The 20,496-nt window shown below is 43.8% G+C and overlaps 1 long non-coding RNA gene and 1 pseudogene across 25 annotated transcripts; both read right to left on the bottom strand.

Moving 5' to 3' along the window:
- Nucleotides 1–990: 990 nt before the first annotated feature.
- Nucleotides 991–18,496, bottom strand: LOC119283539 (annotated as a pseudogene).
- Nucleotides 3,466–11,857, bottom strand: LOC119286042. Of its 25 annotated transcripts, XR_005140181.1 has the most exons (11): nucleotides 11,732–11,857; nucleotides 9,598–11,479; nucleotides 9,411–9,490; nucleotides 8,857–8,914; nucleotides 8,411–8,458; nucleotides 7,806–7,899; nucleotides 7,484–7,545; nucleotides 6,967–7,047; nucleotides 6,247–6,384; nucleotides 5,411–5,505; nucleotides 4,159–4,534 (listed from the first exon to the last, which is right to left on the bottom strand). It is a non-coding gene; the product is annotated as an uncharacterized LOC119286042 (long non-coding RNA). The 25 variants fall into 25 exon arrangements; XR_005140175.1 differs by adding an exon at nucleotides 3,466–4,069 and having other exon boundaries at nucleotides 4,361–4,534; nucleotides 7,484–8,458; XR_005140184.1 differs by adding an exon at nucleotides 6,652–6,834 and having other exon boundaries at nucleotides 7,484–8,458.
- Nucleotides 18,497–20,496: the final 2,000 nt, after the last annotated feature.

The following is a 20,496-nucleotide window of genomic DNA, read 5'->3' as shown; positions in this document are numbered from 1 at the left end:
GTGGTCACTCAGCGGCTCGCCGGACGGCCGGAGGTGGCCATGCCTCACATCTCACGGCCAGATCAGAGGCCAGATTGGAGATCGCCAGCGCTGGTCAAAGGATGGGAATACGCTGCGGTGCGGCGGTTGTACCCGGCCATTGAAGAGGCATGTAGGAGATCACGTGATTTAGGCCTTCTTCTTACTGTATGGCCCTGTGGCCCAACTAATTGCAAGCAGAATAGCAGATGATGCATGAGCCTGTGTAGTCAAATTCCAATTTTCGTTCGTTCACTAGCGTGGTATGCGGGAACGACGTACCAAAAGCCTATGTAGTCAAGCCACTACACGTATAACGTGGCTTCTCCACTGTGTGCTGTTGTGTGTGCGCGCATGCGTGTGTGTTGTTGTGCGTGTATGTGCTGCTGTGTGTGTGTGTGCGATACTGTCCCGTACTGATGTTGTGTTTGCTATTGTCCCGCACACGCACATATTACATGAGGGGCAAAAGGATCTTTTCAAGTGTCTTTTATGCTCAAAATAAATGAAAGTGTCATAAAAAGCATAAAATTTAGACTCATTGTTATATAGGAAGAAAAAAGTTTTCAGTGTCAAATGAGGAAACGAAATTTAAAATAGTGTTAAATAAGGAATTCTTTCTTTTTATTTCTATTGCCTTCTCTTGGCTTGTCCCATGGCCGGCGATCTTCAGGGCGGCTGTGATGGCTTGGGAGCGAGGAAGGCGATAACGAACAGTCTTGTTTTTTTCGTGTGCTCTGTTTTAAAAAAAGAGGTCCAGGGTTCTTTTTTAATGCAAAGAAAATACCACGGTTTTGACAATACCACAGTATAAATAGTACAGTTTTTTGTGGTTGTCAAACAGCTCACGGTAAATTAAACCATGGTATTTTGAAAAACTGCAGTATTGTCATAATACTTTGAAAAAACTGAGCTATCAAACGGGGCTAAGTGTGTAAGGAGAAAATAGACAGCTGTAGATATGATTCATCATCAGTTGTCCGTCCTCCCCGCTGGAGCAGACGAGCACTTGCCGTCTAGTTTGCGGACGACGCCGTCGTTGCCGGCGAGCATGAGGTACTTGTCCTTCCTGGTGAGCATGGTGCAGCTGTATCCAAGCGCATCTCCGATCTTCTTCTGCACGAGATTGGCTATGTCGGCGCTCGGCACCTTCCCCTCCCTGACCACCGCCATGCGCACCCGGTCCAGGAACTGCACCGTGTAGCACATCCTCGGGTTGACCATGTAGAAGAACGGGTCGAGGCACTTGAGGCCCCCCGCCGTGGTGGGGTAGAACATGGCCGTCTCGACGGCGACGCCCACGGGGACCACGTCGTCGCTGAGCTCCGCGAAAAGTGGACTAAACCGGAGCAGGTACGGCTCGCGGCAGGTGGTGCCCTCGCGGCAGACGACGACGAGGTCCCCACTGTCCAGGAGTCGGGCCATGGCACGTCTGTCGGCGTCGCGGTCTCGTGTTAGCCGCACGGTGCGGCCGATTGGAGAGATGAGCTCCGAGAGGCGGCTGAGGCTATACGACACGGCGCGCACCGGTCGGTCCAGCGCCACTGACACGTACACCGGGTCGAGGAGAGTGCGGTGGTTGCACACAAACAGCTGCCCGCGCCGGCAACCTCGCTCGACGCCAGCGGTCTGCAGCGGTGGCCGATCGCCGGCCTTGAGCCGCCATGACATGCCGGTGGCCGCCAGGATCGGCGTGGAATATCGATATGGCACGGTGAGCGCGACGGTGAGGCGAGCGGAGGCAAGGGCAACGCCGAAGGGCAGCCACATGAACATGGCGAGCATGCTGCCAGCGGTTGGCCGGAACGCGAGACGGCCGTCATGGAACACCACGGCCTTGGGGTACTTGCTCCTCGGGAGCGCCTGCCACGTGGCCCTGTCGCCTCTTGTCGCGAGGTAGATATCCTAGACGTCGTACCCAGAGAGCAGAGTAAATGGGTCACAACTCATGTAGTATGTGTTGTACTGCGTGATATCTTTGACAAAGTGTCATACAAAAGGTAAGCTCGTGACAAATGGTACAAGACACCGACTCGTTCATCACAATTGTGAGCGGTGAGAGGTTCATCAAAGTATATACGATCTTTTTTGACACTAGTATAGTTTCAAAAGGTGTCTTACATTATGAGACAGAGAAAGATACTTTATTAGAGTATTTAGTAAGAGACCAACCGATTATGAGCAAAAGGTAGAAAAGCATGTGTACGTAGGTGACGGATTACATGATAAGCACGGCATCAACTTATTTGACAGATGAAATGTGCATGCATACACGTACTACTCCGTACTTCGCATATTTCCATTTAGATTTCTCTTTGGGTGTAATTAACAGACACACAAACACATGTATGTATAAAGAGTATGGTGCTGTTCTTTATATAGTGATTAGTTTTTTTTTTCGGGAGTGATTGCCAAGAGAAAACACGTAGCTTGCTAGATGGAGATTTATGTTACACTACGTACCTTGCAAGAACGTGAAAGAGGATGCAAGAGAAACTCTAACGACCCGCAGAATCCCAGAGCATCATCACCCTCCGCCATGATCTTCTTCTCCTCTACCAACACCACCTCGTCTTCTTCCGCCATTAGACCGGTGTAGAACCCCCACAGCACCTTCATCTCCTTTCCGACGACAGCCTCGGTGCCGAGGTAATCCCTCAGGAGCCCCTCCACCATCACTCTCGGCAACCGCCTCGTCACGCACACTCTCCGCCCGCCAGCGGCGCCGCTCATCCTCATCGCCTCGAACCCTTCAGCCGCCACGTCCTCCATGAACCACTTGGGTAGCACGGCGCGGCCGGCGCGGAACCGGCTCGCGCGCAGCCCGCAGAAGGCCACCGTGGCCATCACCCTCACTGCCACATCGCTGGCGCGGCCCATGCTTAAGATGATTGGGTAGAGGAGGAGGAGTACGAGGCCTCGTAGGTATCCTCCAGCCTCAGAGCCACGAGCATGAAGTAGGGGAAGAGGGATGACGACGACCGGAGGAGGAGCGCGGCGTCCACGTCGAGGACGAGGGTTCGCCCGGCGGCGATCTTCTCTGCCATGGGAGGATGTGAGGATCTGCCGAGGTGGTGCAGCGAGGAAGGGCGCGGTGATGATTCAGTCATGGCGGTGGCAATGACCCGACTGGAGATCGGAGGCCTAGTCCCGTGGAGGAGGAAGGAGAGCAGGGCGAAGAAGAGCTTCGGCTTCTTGGCCATGGTGGATAGATGCGCTAGCTTGTTAGGGTGAGCAAGCTGCACCTAGCTTTACAGCATATACTAGATCGGAAACGCGCCTTAGCGCAAGGGTGCCGGTCACAACAAAGTGTCCAAACAGGTAATGCTCAATTTAGTAGAAAACCAGGTTTAGCGTACGTATTCAAACAGGATACAACAAACTAATAAGAAGAAGAAACATTCACACGCAATAGGAGCAAAACATCATTGAGTTTGACATCGTCACGAGAAATAAGGCAACATTCGATTTAGTGCGCTCATGAGACCACAAAAACTAACCACTTGAAATTAAGTTTGGTACTAAGATCACGAACATGAGAGAGGAAGTACCAAGAGCAGGAACACATAAAAAGGTAAAAAAACTACATAGCCATAGCTATTAGACATACTAATAAGTTGCTTCATTCAGCTGCCTTGTCGATCAACTTCATAGGCGACATGTCACATTAACCTGATGCCGTCAATCCGTTAGATACATTGTATAGAACGATTTATGTGTAAACAATGATGCACTTGCGATTCTAAAGCTGATGGACAGTGAGCGACGGTCTCCCCTTTTCAATTTCGAAGGCAATGGCACATATGATACTATTTGATCCCTGCCGCTTTTACAAAGCCTGATCAATTATTTGTTATTGTTGGTCTCTTGTCCGTATCCGGGTGCACTCATATCCAACCCGGTAATAAAACCATTGAAGTATTCCATATAAAACATAGCATTATCTATGAACTGACCCACGACTGCAATGCCTCTCAATTATGGTTTGGACTTAATCAAAGAGATGCTACTTGCCAAACCTCAACTCCTACGTAATCCCGTTTTCGCTAACCTGATAATAGAAAAAAAAAATGTATCTCAGGATGGAAATGTAGAGATTATCTCAGGATGGAAATGTATCAAGGAATTACTCAAAAGAAGTTCAATGATCAAACTTCTGATATAACTCCTTTTCTATTAAGAGCTGATATCACTCAATATATCTCAGGATAGAAATATATCTGATATTACTCAAAGGGTAGGTGATGGTAGATACTCACAACAGTAATGACCTCGTAAAATATATAAAAATGACTATCTACATGCCATCCGCGCATTTTTTATAAAATGTGACATTAAATACCTAAGCAAGGTTTGGTATGATAGAAACCAAAAGCAGGCCATAGTAGTAAACTACATGGTCGACCATTAGATATATAACTTTGTCCACACGCCTTCATCTAATTTTCTTGATATATAACTTTGTCTTTGTCCACACTCCTTCATTTGATTTTCTTGCATGTTGCGACACACGGATCTGCTAAAGGACATATCGGGTTAGCAAACTATTCAAATAGTGTGCCTCATGGATATGGAGAAAATAATTTGGCCTATATGAAGGAGAATCGCTTTGGACAATATTCAGTGATGTGGATAAAGTGTAACCTCTTTAACATAAAATAATATAAAAGATAAGAGTAAAAAAATTTATCTTACTATTCTACATGGCACCCAGAAAACATAATAAGCCTACTATTCATAGATATCCTCCAAGATTTTCTTCACAAAACTTGATTACACTATGCGATGAAGCAAAGTAAAGGCATCTCACCTTTATTATGTGCCTAATTATTCAACACTGACAGAGGTTTCCAAATTAGTGGTTTTGTTTTGGCATATAAAGAAACTGAAGTTCATAATATATAAAAGCAAATTAATAGAGATTAGATATTGCAACCATGAATCCAATCCTCTAGTGATTACTCTCATTCTAAAGTTAGAATAGACCAATAAAATTAGATACTGCAACCATGAATCTCCTCTAGTGAATACTTTCGTTCCAAAGTTAAACCAAAGATGAGAGCTAATTATATATGCACAAGGCATCCAGAGAAATGATCTGGTTGTTCATAAAGTCAAAACCACTATATTGATTCAACCAAGCATGATTCAAATCAAACTACCCTTCAACCTCCATCGTAGGACCTATTGAGATATAATGATATAATGGCAGAACGAAAGGAAAAGAAAACAAAAAAAAAGTAAAATCATCGTAAGAGCATCGAATTCATATCCTAATCCACGGAAGCATCGTGCATAAAAAGTCTGTGCATGATGGAAATGTAGAGACTATATATCTCACTGGCGGACATCCACATAGTTGAGGTAGAAGAAGCTCGTCGGCTAACATTACCACAAGGAGGAGCTCAAGTTGGCCTTGGAACAGCCTAGTGTCACCGTGGAAGTCCAGAAGCAGTCCAAGCGGCGTTTCCACTATGACCTTTAACTCTGCAAGAAGTGTCACACTCATACAGAAAGAAATTGTTCTCTTCCATCCACAGAACACAAAATAACAAAGGTAAATAAGTTGTCTACTCAAAATTCGGAACACTTCATCTAATAGGATGACACAAACAGAAGGCCGTCGTGTAAAAAGCAAGTTCACTAAATTCGGCAGATGATTAGTAATTTAGCATACTTGTAACCTCGCCAATGGACATACGCATCCTCACATTTAAAGATTTTGCATTAACATAACCCAGTGTTATAGTGATAGTACGTTCCAACTCATTCTTGAAAAAAAGAAATATTGTACAGTTAAAAACAAATATCAAGCACAAGAACAAGCACATGGAAAAGGACCACGTGGACATTTTTTCCGTTTCGAGCTTGGATCACCTAAACATTTTTCTGTTTTGAGCTTGGACCACCTCAACATTCACCACCAAAACAGAGAAGAGAAGGTTCCAAACAGAGCAAGTCAGGAACAAATTATCCAATTGTCTATATTCATGGATTAGATGATGCAATAATAATAGTCATGGAACTATTTCTTTAATGCATAGGAAGCCAAAACAATTCATTAGCACTATTCTCGATCAATTATCTGAAGTCATGGAACTATTTTTTAATGAACATCTCATTAGTGTAACTTATAAATCAATAGAAACAAATAATAGGTGGATCCAAATATGAATGAGGAACCAAGCAGCTTTACTGTATGCAAATTAAAAGACTTCAACTCTGTACCCAATGTTGATCCTCGCTTGGCGTGAGATAACTTCAGGTGATAACGGGTGTAGCTTGGTAACACCAAGCTTGGTTAAATCCTACTCCATCAATCATCGGTGCCACACCATTCTCTGCCATAAAAGTAGGGAGACAACACTAAAACAAAGAAGAGTAAATGTTCCTTTCACTAACGGATGAACTTTGCAAATAACACTCAAAACGGGATGAACAACAATGGGAAATTTTCTTCCAAGACTGCCGCAAATCATTATGAATCATGGGCATGTGTCATGCACACACACATGATGTATTTTTATTATTACTGTGCACTATTGCCCACTCCTCTATATATCATTAAGAACAGGTCACTAAATCCTTGATGGTTGGCACTAAGATAAAGTCACATGTTCAAATTTTACTAACCTAAGGCAGTAATTCAAACAGCCTGTTGAAGCCTTTTATAGCAGGTCACTAAATCCTTGATGGTTGAATCTAAAAATAATGAACCATTAAAAATGCAGCCCCACAAAAAGATGTCACTCCCCAGCTTTAATAGTTTCAGAATAAATTAACTCTTTTATAGCTCTTATCTGAAGCAAAAGGAACCTGAACCACAGCAACACAAGCAAGATCATTAACTAAACAGCTCACTCCCATCGCTATACATCGAACCGTAGGTTAATAAAGAATAAATTTATCTTTCCTATACACAAATATCCATCCAGCACAAAAAATTACCTCTCACAAGAACATTTTATGTCTGGAATATTTGGACTGATGTCATATTCATGCATCCATGATCAAAGCCCAAGTGTCAGTCTACATGGATTAAACCAGGGGAGCATACCTCAATATCATTTCAAGTATACTAATAGAAAATAGCTGCCCATTACATTAGAATTTATGTATAATGGATAAAATCAACTTGTTATTTATTTTACAGAACCAGTAGAGGATGTCCATATAGAACATGACAAGTAGAGTTGCCGATCTGAGCTAAGATGTGCACAATCTGGAAATGCAAAATATCTTAAGTCATCCGGTTGTTTCCTGACTAACGGACTGCTATTCTTCTCACATAGCAAGTCATTTTTTGTGTGTGAATTCCATTCAATGACAGAATATAGAAGGCTTAGCTATGCTGTATATGCACTATTCACTTTATTTCGAAAGAAAAAAAAGTGTGCTTGCATGGTGGATTACACAAATCAAATAGATAACGGCAATGATGAATCTTGGCAGGAAGTGCACTAACCAGTCCAGTAGCCGTGGATGAACTTCGGGTAGGGAAACTGCAATCGAAGTGAATCCTTATACCTGTAAAATATCATCTCTGTCAATAAAAAGATGGGAAGCGAAATAACATTGAGATCACATCTGCGAAGGTAATGAGATACTCCATATGCTCGAGTACTTAAATATGTACGTCTTAATTATGACTATTGGAGTGCTTGATATTCTTTAATCAAGATATAGCCATGTACTCTAAGATCAAATTGTATGGAGAAGTGTTCATAACAACATAAGCACATGGTATATGTGTGTATATAAATAAAGTATGACACAAGAGCTTATACAGGATAAATGTAGAGAAGATGTGTCAACAACATTAATAGGTCACTCCATGTCATAGTCCTTGGCCAAGGTCAGGGGACCTTGAATCCTAGAAATCTGTAGAGGAGGCATCATCAGGAGCAATCTATCACAACTCACAAAATCACCCAAGAGGCAGGTACAGACTATGTTAACTATTTATGTGTACAGAATATATTAACTTGCACCACACCGGAGACATTTCTCACCGGTAGCGGATTAATTAATTTTTTGATTAACACACAAGCTCGAGCCTGCTGCCGCAATCAGCTTATGACCAAAGGTGAAAGAAATAGATAAATCACAAAATTGGCATAACTGTTTGCCAACTAAAATATAAATATCCTAGGTATGCTTAAATATCCGACCCTGCTGCCGCAATCAGCTTATGATCAATGGTGTTTTTCAAAGCAATAAAGGCAAGGAAATGCTATAAAAGAATTACGGCTCCAAAAAATGCAATAAAGGCAGCAAACTAATGTTTTCACATGGCTGTTTGTTGATGTGCTAGCTACAATTATAGATTGTACTATTTAAGTTCAGGCTGTTGTGTCCACATGTAAGGCCATTCAAAGATATCAGTGTTCACATGTAATATGATGTGTTCCTCTTGAGCATGCCATCTACGAACGACCACCTGGAAATATCAGGCAGGAGATGAGTACATGTAAACAAGCAATTGTGTGTAATTATCAGAATTCTGACAGCTAAGACCGCTCGAAATTTCCAACACAGTATGAAAAATCTTTGTTTGGCTCTTCTCTTTCCAAGTATAGTACATCTTCCAGGTGCATTGTTTTCTTAACTATTTTTCACCCACCACTCTATAGACAGGAAATGTGAATCTTGATACATAAATACACATGAGCACTGTGAGTTATCTGATTCAGACTCGGATATACATGTAACTGTAGTTTAAGAAGTTATAGCATCAGTTCCAGAGAAAACTCTTAAACTATAGTACACAATAAAAGGGGATATATAAATCACCGTACTTCAAAGGTGATGAACTTGATTTGGAACAGGGGCAAGTACCTGAGACGGGTGGGTAGTAAGGAAGAATCCAACAGTAGGTGCAAACTCATTCCCGTGCCTAAAAGGATTGCAGACAGTGGAGAAGCAATCAGTGGCATATCATATTGCATCACAGAATGGAATCACCCAAAACCGAACAACGTTAATCATTAGAACATGTGGAAAATGCGAGTGAAATGAACAAATGATGCAATGAAATTTCACAAACCTAAACAGTGGACAGCAACTTTTTCGGATGTCCCAGAAACAGGTTAAGGGGTCAAACAGAAGAGGGAAAATTGCAAGGCAGCATGATGTTGCTAATCTAGAACTACTCCACAAAGCAAGTTTGGATCTACTCTCAGATCTACTCTCAGAACTACTACACAAAGCAAGTTTCGATCTACTCCATAGCTTTCATGGCCACTGTCTCTCGTTGTAGTAGTCTTGCTCATCCACTTTTATTTTTTCGGTAGATGCCCACAACCACAACACAATAAAAACTATCCTTGGGCTAATGAAAATATACGTGAATACTGAATCTGCTCAATAGTAGAAGAGAGTTCAGTTATCACCTTAGCTCACCTAGGAAGCAACAACTTCCATTTCCAAGAGAAAAATGACCAGGAAACGTAAGCCGTTATTGGCTTGATACCTGCAAATGACTAATTGTTGAACACTACTTTGGGAACGATCGCTCTGAGCAATTAACAGTAATAAACAAAGAACAAAAAGGAACAAAACAAAGCCAGGTTTTTTCACCTAAAAGGAATTGTCAAATGCAGCGATAGCATGCGTGCATTTCTCTCCAAATTGCACATGAGCTTTGACTGTAGGGAAGAGATAAAATTTCCCACAAACAAACGAACGTCCACAAAAGCTGCAAGTTGCATCTACTATCAAAGGAACATTTAGCATATCTCAAATAAATAGGTACGATAACCGTGATCTCAGGAAGCGTAGGAAGATGCATCTTATACTCTAGAGTTCAGATATATCAATAATTCATTTTATCCGACCTCTTTGGAGTTACACTGTTAAAGGGCATTGTTAAACTAAACAGCCGTTCTTATCCTGTAACATGCTACTACTTAGTTGCACCCTTCTTACTCCTGACACTACGAACTCCAGTTTATGTTACGTACTTTATGCATATACAAACGATGTATAAAGCTTGAACATGGCAAAAAAATGCAAGGAATTACCTGAATATATGATGCTGCAGTACACCAATTCTTCTAACTGAAATTAAACCTACCACTTCCTGCTCTCAGATTTTAGTTCATTTATAAACTCTACATTCTACTCATACAAGCATACCACACCTAATGTTCTGCTATAACCCAGATTATTGTTACCTTACTAAACTCATAATTATTATCAGTTTATAATGGAAATAAAATACCCTAACGCAACCCCTAGTAAATGACATTACGAACTGCGGTGTATGTGTGTGCTGCTATGATTCAGATAACTGAACTCTGTTCTACTATTGAGCAGATTCAGTACAAGATTTGGAAGTATATAGTGGTAACTAATAAAAATTTGGAAGTATAAAAGGAATCATACAACCTGCAAGATCTACTATAGCCAAGCAAAAGTGGTATTGTTAAGCATTGGTAAATAACTAAATATAGTAAAGGACAAAATGACTTGGCAAAAGCAATCAACACAACAAAAAGAGAGATGCAAGTCAGCGATAATTAGTTGTCGTACTGTTCTTTTGAAACTATACATATCTGTAATGTTCTTTTGAAACTATACATATCTGTACCAGTTGACCATGACTGCACAAATCTACATGATAACATGTTTTCAAAACATATCCTGAAGGGAAAATGGACCGCATGAAAGAAACAGGCGCAATCATCCATGGATAGTAGGATTGTACAGCATGCTAAACTACAGTAAAATGGAATATATAAGTTATATCACAATCCGTCTAAATGTGCAAGAAACAGTTTTTCTTACATAGTTTTATATGTACTGTGCATCTCCCTGCAATATTCAGTACCAAGCAGGCTGTAAATGTCATGGGTACGATACAGTCTATTACTCTAATCTCGATAAGCTCTTTACACATATTATAGGATAAAAATATTCTTAAAACGAGATGGAAGTCTTTAAACAAATCGTCATCATTGGAAATTATTTGCATACTGAAAGATATATTGAGCCTTACCTGCAATATAAAGAAAAATAGCGAATAAACTTCAGGCACTTTATTATGCTGCTGACAACCCTATACAGCAAATGATCTGAAGTTTAAGTTGTTACCAAGCTCCCGACTAAGAATGCCATGAAGAAGTGTCTGTGAGGAAGTGATGAAACTTGTTTCCACAAAGATATATGTAGTCATTGACAATTTTCTGGTTCAAAAAATAGTATAATCAGAATGCCATATAAGCTACCAATTCAGCAGCCTGAGCCCTGACAGTTGCTTCTCTTCGCTCGATCTTCTGAGTAGGTTAAAAAGCTCTCACAGCTACCATGGCCCAGATATAAAGATGACCCATATAAACTATGAACACAGAGCCTCCAATCATCCCCAAAGTTGAATATGTATAGATAGAACTGACTTGTTCTTGTTCTGGTCGCTGACAAGCAAAACCAGTCCACTGGCTGTATTCCCATTGGTGGCAACCTGAAGAAAATATGAGATTAGCTCCAAAAAAAGATACTCAACAGATAGTCCATTATCAGTAAAATAGGTGAATGACTGGTAAAACAAAGTAAGTGAGCAGCACAAGATTTTAACAATGAAAACCAAAAATAAGCAAACCCCCCACAAAAAGAAGCCTAACAATAACAGTAGATTTATTAAGGCACAATCCATGCTCAAAATACAGGAGCTAAAATAAAATACGGACAGAGAAAGACGGGATAAGATGAGCACCTGCAATGGGATGGCCGAGCAAAGGCAGAACCAGCAAAGCATCCTCGATCAATAGGGACGGGAGATCATAGTGACCTGATATGTTATCAGCTCACGGCAGTCACCAATCCAATAGCAAATCCTAACCCTAGAACAGAAAAAAATCGAACGGCAATAGAAGACCTAGATGAGCACCGGTAGATAACAAATCGAACGAAAAATATTACACAAGAGTAGCGGTTCCTAGATGATGGATGCAGTAGCAGTTAGAGAGAGAGAGAGAGAGGGCCTAGAGTAGAACTGGAGCCGAGCCCTGCCTGGCGATGGAGGAGAAGGAGGGGCCACGGGGAAGCATCTGCAGTCAGCGTAGAAGGGGTGACGGGGGAGCCACATCGAGCGCCTCCGGCGGGTGCTCCTCGCCCTGCGCCTCTACCCCCGCCGCTTCGGGCCGCAGCCATGCTCAAAAACGCGCCACCGCACCCGGGCTCGAGCTCGACAACGGCCGCCGCCGAACAGAAAACAAGGCGGTGCTTCCCGGAGGCGAAGAAGTCGGCGGGCTGGCGGCCAGCGGCGCGTGGGGGCGGGGAAGAGAGGAAGAGCGCAAGCTTTGGAAGGGGAAGGGGCGGCGGCGGCTCCCCCTCCGTGAACAGGAAGAGGGAGGAAGACGATTGGGGGGAAACCCTATGGGCATTGGGCTTTTATATCCCGTAGCAAAATTACGAAAATGCCCTTGGCGGGTGACAGGAATTACGCGCGGTGGCACGAGATTTTTACCGAGAGACGGTAACTATTCATTTCTATAGTGCCGTTGGCTCGATCCGACGGCCCAGCTCCTCCCTGCTCTCGATCCGACGGCTAAAATCGCATCAAGGAATCGAGATGGACGGTCAGATCTTCCAAATCGCTGAGGAGGCTCGGTGAGACATCCTTCTCTTATCTTTTGATAGGACGGGGGCAGTAACTATCGAGCTGCTGGGAGCACCTTAAGCTTGCCAGTTTTAGCAGATCTATGCAGTCACGGGCAGTAACTATCGGGGGTACGGGTAGTTTTTTCTAGTGCCTTCTCTTGCAACAAACTCACGCTAGCTACAACAACATAGCTAGAGAGAGCTGTATGCATGTCCTTCCCTAGGTTTCTTTTTGACTACTAATTTACTCGTTGCACCAAATGGCATAGAGATCCGTTGAATTTATGTTCATATTAAAAAAATCTACAATTTAATTGGTATAGTCGTGGGCAAGCACGTATGGTAACAAAATTTAACGCCCTTTAATAAGAAAAGAACGGTGGCTTGGTTTCTACAATGAGATGTACACATACATTTAAATTTGGCAGCACAAAGTCTTATTGAAAACTATGTTGCGCTCAGTAACCTTTTGTTGAACAAGCACGCACGTTAAAACTTTAGATCCCCAAATATAAAAGAAGAATACTTACCAGTTAAGGAGGCTTTAAGGTAGTGCTTGTATCAATTTGTTTGTGTGTGTTTGAAAAAAATAGACTATTTTTGTGCCACTTAGACACATGTCCTTTTTTTAGGCATGACCGGTTTTTTGTTTCAAAGAGCAACAACATGAGATTATGCCCCGTCTCGCTCCATGTGCATGTTGCCTCCCTCCTTTCCCCTCTAATTTGACTTGCTTTACCTTGTATGAAGTTGTATACTTTCAACTTTGTTCAACTCTGCAAAGTTATATCAAGTTCGCTTTCAAGTGTACTTGGCTACACCTGCGACATGATGCATATCTCTTCCAGTTTGAATATGTGAAGTTGTAAATCCGCTGATGTTTACTTGTTTGTTGTAGACCCTTGAATTTTTTTCTTTCTAAAAGGGACACTTTATTACTTAAAAGGTTTAAGCATTACACCTGGCCTCTACATACTAAGATGCACACAGCCAAACAAAGTTTTCTCGCACAAACGAAAAATAAAAAGATGAAATACAAAGAAACATGTAGAGTCTGTATAACGTCTAAATCGGAGGTGGGCCAATCCTAAGATCATGCTGCCATCCATGTTGGGTAAAAGTATCCCTCGTCGTATCCTCTAATCGTGTACACACCTTCGTAAACATGTCTCGGTTCTCCACGCGTTGTAGAGAAGACAATAAACGAAGAGTCCTGATACATCTATACATAACTTGCATCAGAGAAGTACTTTTATCATTAAAAACCTTACCATTTCTATATAGCCAAAGCGAACAAATAATGGAAAGCGCTCCCACCCTAAGAAGAGTTCTCAACCTGTGATCAATCTAATGTAACCGGTTGCCAAATACATTAGCAACACTACAAGGAGGATACAAGGCAGAAACTATCTGGATGACTGACCATATAGAACGAGCCCATTTGCATTGGAAGAACAAATGTTTTATTGTCTCATCAGGGTGACAAAAGACACATTGTGGACTTCCATGCCAATTCCTCTTAATAAGGTTGTCTTTAGTAAGAATGACTCCGCGACGAAGATACCATGCAAATATTTTATACTTAAGAGGTATCTTCATCTTTCAGATCTTCTTGTTATTATCAACTAGCACATCATACCAGATTAACGCTCTATACATTGACTCCCTTGAGAATTGTCCATTCCTATGGAGGTTCCATCGGAAACATCATACCCATGCGACAATTGCACCGTAGACAACCGCTGGAGCAGGATGTTCAACAATTGTATTCTGGGTCCAATTAAATTTCTTCTGAATGTCACATTTGGCGAAAATGACTCAATTATCGTGGCAATAGTATCACCCTTGTGGCGCACAATGTTGTATAGAGCTGGATATTGTTCTCGGAGTGTGGTATTTCCTAGCCACTTGTACTTCCAGAATCTAATTTCTGAGTCGTCCTTAATCGAGAAGGATCCATAGCCAAAGAAATATTTCTTCGTAGCCATTAGACCCGCCCAAAAATAAGAATCCCCAGGCTTCTAGTATACTTGGGATACCGCCTTGGAACACACATATTTCCTCCTTAGGAGGGTTTGCCATACATCATCTTCTGCCAGTAATTTAAACAGTCATTTACCAAGGATGGCCCTATTCTTAACCTCAACGTCATGAATGCCCAACCCGCCTTGGTCTTTGGGACGGCAAAGCACACTCCATTTAGCCAGTCGATATTTCCTTTTCTCGCTATCTCCCTGCCAAAAGAATCTTGATCAGAAATAATCCAATCTGTGTAAGACTCCTTTGACAACTGGAAGAAGGAAATCATATATAGTACCATAGTACTTAGTACTGGATTTATGAGGACCAATCTTCCACCCAGAGATATAAGTTTACCTTTCCAATTGCTAAGTCTTTTTTGCAGTCTTTCCTCGACATGTTTTCATTCAACATTTGTGAGTCTTCGATAATGTATCGGTATTCTCAAATATGTGATCGAAAACTGGCCCAACCCGCATCCGAACAATTCAGCATATAGATGGGCCTTGTTTTGGGCGTCGCCAAAGCAAAACAATTCACTTCTATGAAAATTGATCTTGAGACCCGAGAGTTGCTTGAATGCTGATAAAATCAGTTTCATATTTCTCGCTTTCTCAAGGTCAAGATCCATGAAGAGAATCATATCTTCGGCATATTGAAGTATAGAGAGACCACCATCAACTAGATGATTTACTACCCCATCAATTTGGCCATCAACCTTCGCACGCTCAATCATGACCGCTAGCATATCCGCCACTATATTAAATCTCATGGGCGATACCAAGTCACCTTGTCGCAATCCCTTCTTCGTTTGGAAATAGTCTCCGACTTCATCATTGACCTTAATGGCAACACTAGCTCTAGATACGAAGTTATGGACCATGGCGCGCCACTCTGCAGAAAATCCTTTCAAAAAGCGCTTATTAGGAGACAACCCAATATTTTTATTTTATGTTTTTGTGAGAGTACACATTATTACTGTACTAATTGTGTTTTGGTGTTTTAATTAGTGTTTGAGCCAAGTAAGACCTTTGGGATGGTCTATGGTGATAGTTGATTTGATCTTTCTGAAAAACAGAAACTTTTGCGCTCATTGCAGAAAATTTAGAAAATCACAGAAGCGTGTTTTTGATCTGAATTTTTTACACAAGATTTATATACAAATTTCCTAGGTTTTCCTAATTTTTCAGAATTGTAGGAGTTCCATAAGTATACAAAGTTTCCAGATTACTACAGACTGTTCTGTTTTTGACAAATTCTGTTTTGTATGTGTTGTTTGCTTATTTTGATGAATCTATGGGTAGTATTGGGGGTATGAACCATGGAGAAGTTGGAATACAGTATATATAACACCAATATAAATTTATAATGAGTTCACAACAGTACCTAAAGTGGTGATTTATTTTATTATATTGACGGATCTTACGAGTTTTCTGTTGAGTTTTGTGTTGTGAACTTTTCAAGTTTGAGGTAAAGATTTGATGGACTATGGAATAAGGAGTGGCAAGAGACTAAGCTTGGGGATGCCCAAGGAACCCCAAGGTAATATTTAAGGACAACCAAGCGTCTAAGCTTCGGGATGCGCCTAATGGCATCCCCTATTTCGTCTTCAATCCATCGATAAATTTACTTGAGGCTATATTTTTATTCACCACATGATATGTGTTTTGCTTGGAGCGTCTTGTATGATATGAATCTTTGATTTTTAGTTTACCACAATCATCCTTGCTTTACACACTTTTTGAGAGGGACACGCTTTAATTGTGAATTTATTAGAATACTCTATGTGCTTCACTTATATCTTTTGAGCCAGTTTGCTCTAGTGCTTCACTTATATCTTTTTAGAGCATGACGGTGGTTTTATTTTGTAGAAATTGTTGAACTCTCATGCTTCACTTATATAATTTTGAGAGTCTTAAACAACATGGTAATTTTCTTAGGTTATGAATTTAGTCCTAATATGATGGGCATCCAAGAGGGATATAATAAAAACTTTCATATAAAGAGCATTGAATATTTGAGAAGTTTGATTCCTTGCATTTGTTTGGAGATATAGACATGGTGATATTAGAGTCATGCTAGTGAGTAATTGTGGATTGGTAGAAATACTTATGTTAAAGTTTGTGATTCCTGTAGCATGCACGTATGGTGAACCGTTCTGTGATGAAGTCGAAGCATGCTTTATTATTTGATTGTCTTGCTTATGAGTGGCGGTCGGGGACGAGTGATGGTCTTTTCCTATCAATCTATCCATCGGATTTGGGGCTCCATAGACCCTATATAGATTCGAACTCTGGGGTGCGTGCGAAGAACTCAACCTCCCTAGTTGGCCACCTCCTCGATCTCATGTCCTAGCTCAATGAACTGGAAGGAAACGGGACACATCAGTTTACCCAGGTTCGAGCCACCTTGCGGTGTAAAACCCTACTCCTGCTTTGTGGTGGATTAGCCTCGAGGTGGGATGAGGATGAACTTGTATAGAGGGAGAACAACCTCAGGAGGTGTGTTCTTGTGTTTTGTGTGAGCTGGTGAGGGTGGTCTGAATGATCTGTCCTCGTCTATGGTGGTGGCTAGGCTATACTTATAGTGGCCTTGGTCCTCTTCCCCCAAAACAAAGGCGGGAAGGAATCCCACAATGGCAAAATTCAAAGGGGGACAATCAGTACATCTTATCTTGACGAAAGGTGCTCTTCGCCTACAAAGCTTCTAGTTGTGACGCCGTGGTGGGCTTGGCGATGACCTCTGCCCTGCCGTCCTAGCAGTCTTGGTCTTGTAGCATGGAAATGGAAACCTTTGGTTGATGCCTCGGGACTCCGCGCCTGCGCTTGCCTCTTTAGCACCAAAGAGAAACCTGTTGTACTGCACTCATTGGTGCCTCCCTGGCCTTGGTCATCATGGCCTGCGTCATCCGAACCTCATGAGGTGAGGGCTTGCTTAGAAATCTCCGCTCCTCAGGAGCCAGCCTAAGGAGGCTTCTCCTTCCGGAGGTCTTGGCATCGTCTGCCTCGTGAGGCTTGGCCCCTCGCAAGGGTCTTGTGTTGTTAGTGCTGAAGATGGGCCGTACTAGGCCGATCATGGAGCCACGCCGTGGGCCGCAGGCACGCAAGTTTGGGTACCCCAGTTCCTAGAACACCGACAGTAGCCCCTGGCCCAAGGCGCGCTCGGACTTGGCTTCGAGGTGAAGCCAAAGGGCAAGGATGGAGCGCCGCGGGCCCCAGACGCCTACGGCCTTGGTCGACACGTAGCGCTTGATGGAACGTGGGTGTCTCCGCTTCCCCACGCTGCCTCGGCAACCGTTCGACTTGACAAGAGCCAGCTGCATGCAGAAAGATCATCATTACCATGGATCGTGGACGCTGGCGGTTGGCCTCCCTCTGGCTATAAATGAGGGGAGGGGCAGAGCCCCCTTGCTCGTCTCCATCTTATTGCTGCCCGCTCTTCCTTCTTCTTCCTTGTCTCGCCGTCTTGCCAAAGCGTCCATGGCGCCAACAAGGAGGTTCTCCGTCACGAAAAAGGGGAAGGCCCCCAAGGAGGGGCCGGGTTCTCCGCCTCCCAAGAGAGACCGCGGATGCCCCCGTAAGTACGCCGCGACCCCCGCGGTGGACCCTCGGGGACGCGGGCACACCTCTTCAAGAGCGAGCATCTTCTCAGGCAGCCGTGACGGCGCTTCCTCTCGCGGCGGGAGCCGCCGAGGACGGGGCAGGTCCTGCGATGGGGGGAGGCGCGCGGCGGTCACCCAGCCTCCTCGGCCACGCTCCCACTCGGCGGACGCATTCCCGAAGTTCGTCGTGTGGTCGGAGAGGCCCGCTGGCATCTGGCTCCGGCCCCCTTGCTTCTTCGTGGGTGCGCTGCCGACCATGGGGCTTGATGGCCTCTGGCTGTAGGCTGACGGCTGCTGCAGCCGGGCCTCATGGGTGGGGGTCGAAGTCACCGCCGCGGGTAACGTGTCCTTGACCCGCGGTTGGTAGCCATTTGCCCGCGCGCGGGGCCTGAGCGGGAGGTGCACCCTCCATTTCAGGTACGACGACCTTGCGCCCCTCTATGTGAGGGTGTTTGGGGAAGACGATCGTCGTGCGGGGTGCTGCCCGGAGGATGGCAGCGGCGACGACGAGCTTGCCCTTGGCGACGGCCGCAACGACGACGAGGTCGAGCTTGCCCTTGGCGATGGCCGTGCCACCTCCAGCAGCAGCGGCTCCTCCTCTGGTGAGAGCACCAACGACGGAAGCTACGATGAACCACCACGCCACCAGGCTCGGATCGGGGGAAGTGACGAGCCGCCATGCCCTGGTGAAGCAGGAGGAAGACTCGGACTGAGCTCGGACGCCGCTGGAACCTGGTCTCGGGAGCTGTTGCAGTTGTGCGGCCTGCTTTTGTTTCTTCTTTTATCCTGCATTGTAAAAAGTAGAGGACCTAGTGGGGCGTGTAATGAACAATTTGCTTGCGCTATTATGCTATGCTCCTTATCTTTATATTATGCTGTGATATCCGTGTTTCCACCAGGTGTACGTGTTTAGGGTACTTAGCTCGATGTGCTTGCGGTTGGCTCTTGCGTCTCGAGGGTGTGCCTTTCCAAAGGCATCCTCTGGAGCCTCCTTCTTGAGGACCCGAGGGTCGTTGAGCCATAAGAGACGTCGTGTAGCTGCAAGGTTAGAAAGCCTCATGAGGTGCCCCGTCCTACCTTGGACAAGCTCCTGAGCGTGGACTGGTTGTGGCTAGCGCGCCATGTCACGATGCCCGGGGGCACGGACTTAAGAGAGCGCGCATGTCTATGAGCTCGCTCGAGGGCGTCTCGCGAGGATTAAGGGTGCCAAGCTATGGCGGCAAGGCGTCGGCGAGGTGCTGTAGCGGGCAAGCCCAGGCATGCACACCGTACCTAGCCCTCGCGTGCGAGACACTGATGTCTACTACACGACCTTCTTCTTGTAGACATTGTTGGGCCTCCAAGTGCAGAGGTTTGTAGGACAGTAGAAAATTTCCCTCATGTGGATGACCTAAGGTTTATCAATCCATGGGAGGCGTAGGATGAAGATGGTCTCTCTCAAGCAACCCTGCAACCAAATAACAAAGAGTCTCTTGTGTCCCCAACACACCGAATACAATGGTAAATTGTATAGGTGCACTAGTTCAGCAAAGAGATGGTGATACAAGTGGTATATGGATGGTAGATAAAGGTTTTTGTAATCTAAAAATATAAAAACAGCAAGGTAACTAATGATAAAAGTGAGCGTAAACGGTATTGCAATGATAGGAAACAAGGCCTAGGGTTCATACTTTCACTAGTGCAAGTCCTCTCAACAATAATAACATAATTGGATCACATAACTATCCCTCAACATGCAACAAAGAGTCACTCCAAAGTCACTAATAGCGGAGAACAAACGAAATGATTATGGTAGGGTACGAAACCACCTCAAAGTTATTCTTTCCAATCAATCCGTCGGGCTATTCCTATAAGTGTCACAAACAGCCCTAGAGTTCGTACTAGAATAACACCTTAAGACACAAATCAACCAAAACCCTAATGTTACCTAGATACTCCAATGTCACCTCAAGTATCCATGGGTATGATTATACGATATGCATCACACAATCTCACATTCATCTATTCAACCAACACATAGGACCTCAAAGAGTGCCCCAAAGCTTCTACCGGAGAATCACGACGAAAACGTGTGCCAACCCCTATGCATAGGTTCATGGGCGGAACCCACAAGTTGATCGCCAAAACATACATCAAGTGAATCACGTGATATCTCATTGTCACCACAAATACACACGGCAAGACATACATCAAGTGTTCTCAAATCTTTAAAGACTCAATCCGATAAGATTACTTCAAGGGGAAAACTCAATCCATTA

This window comes from Triticum dicoccoides, chromosome 4A (assembly GCF_002162155.2).
Source record: "Triticum dicoccoides isolate Atlit2015 ecotype Zavitan chromosome 4A, WEW_v2.0, whole genome shotgun sequence".
NCBI lineage: Eukaryota > Viridiplantae > Streptophyta > Magnoliopsida > Poales > Poaceae > Triticum > Triticum dicoccoides.
The sequence above is the reverse complement of the archived record's forward strand: the minus strand, read 5'-3'. Positions and strand labels throughout refer to the sequence as shown.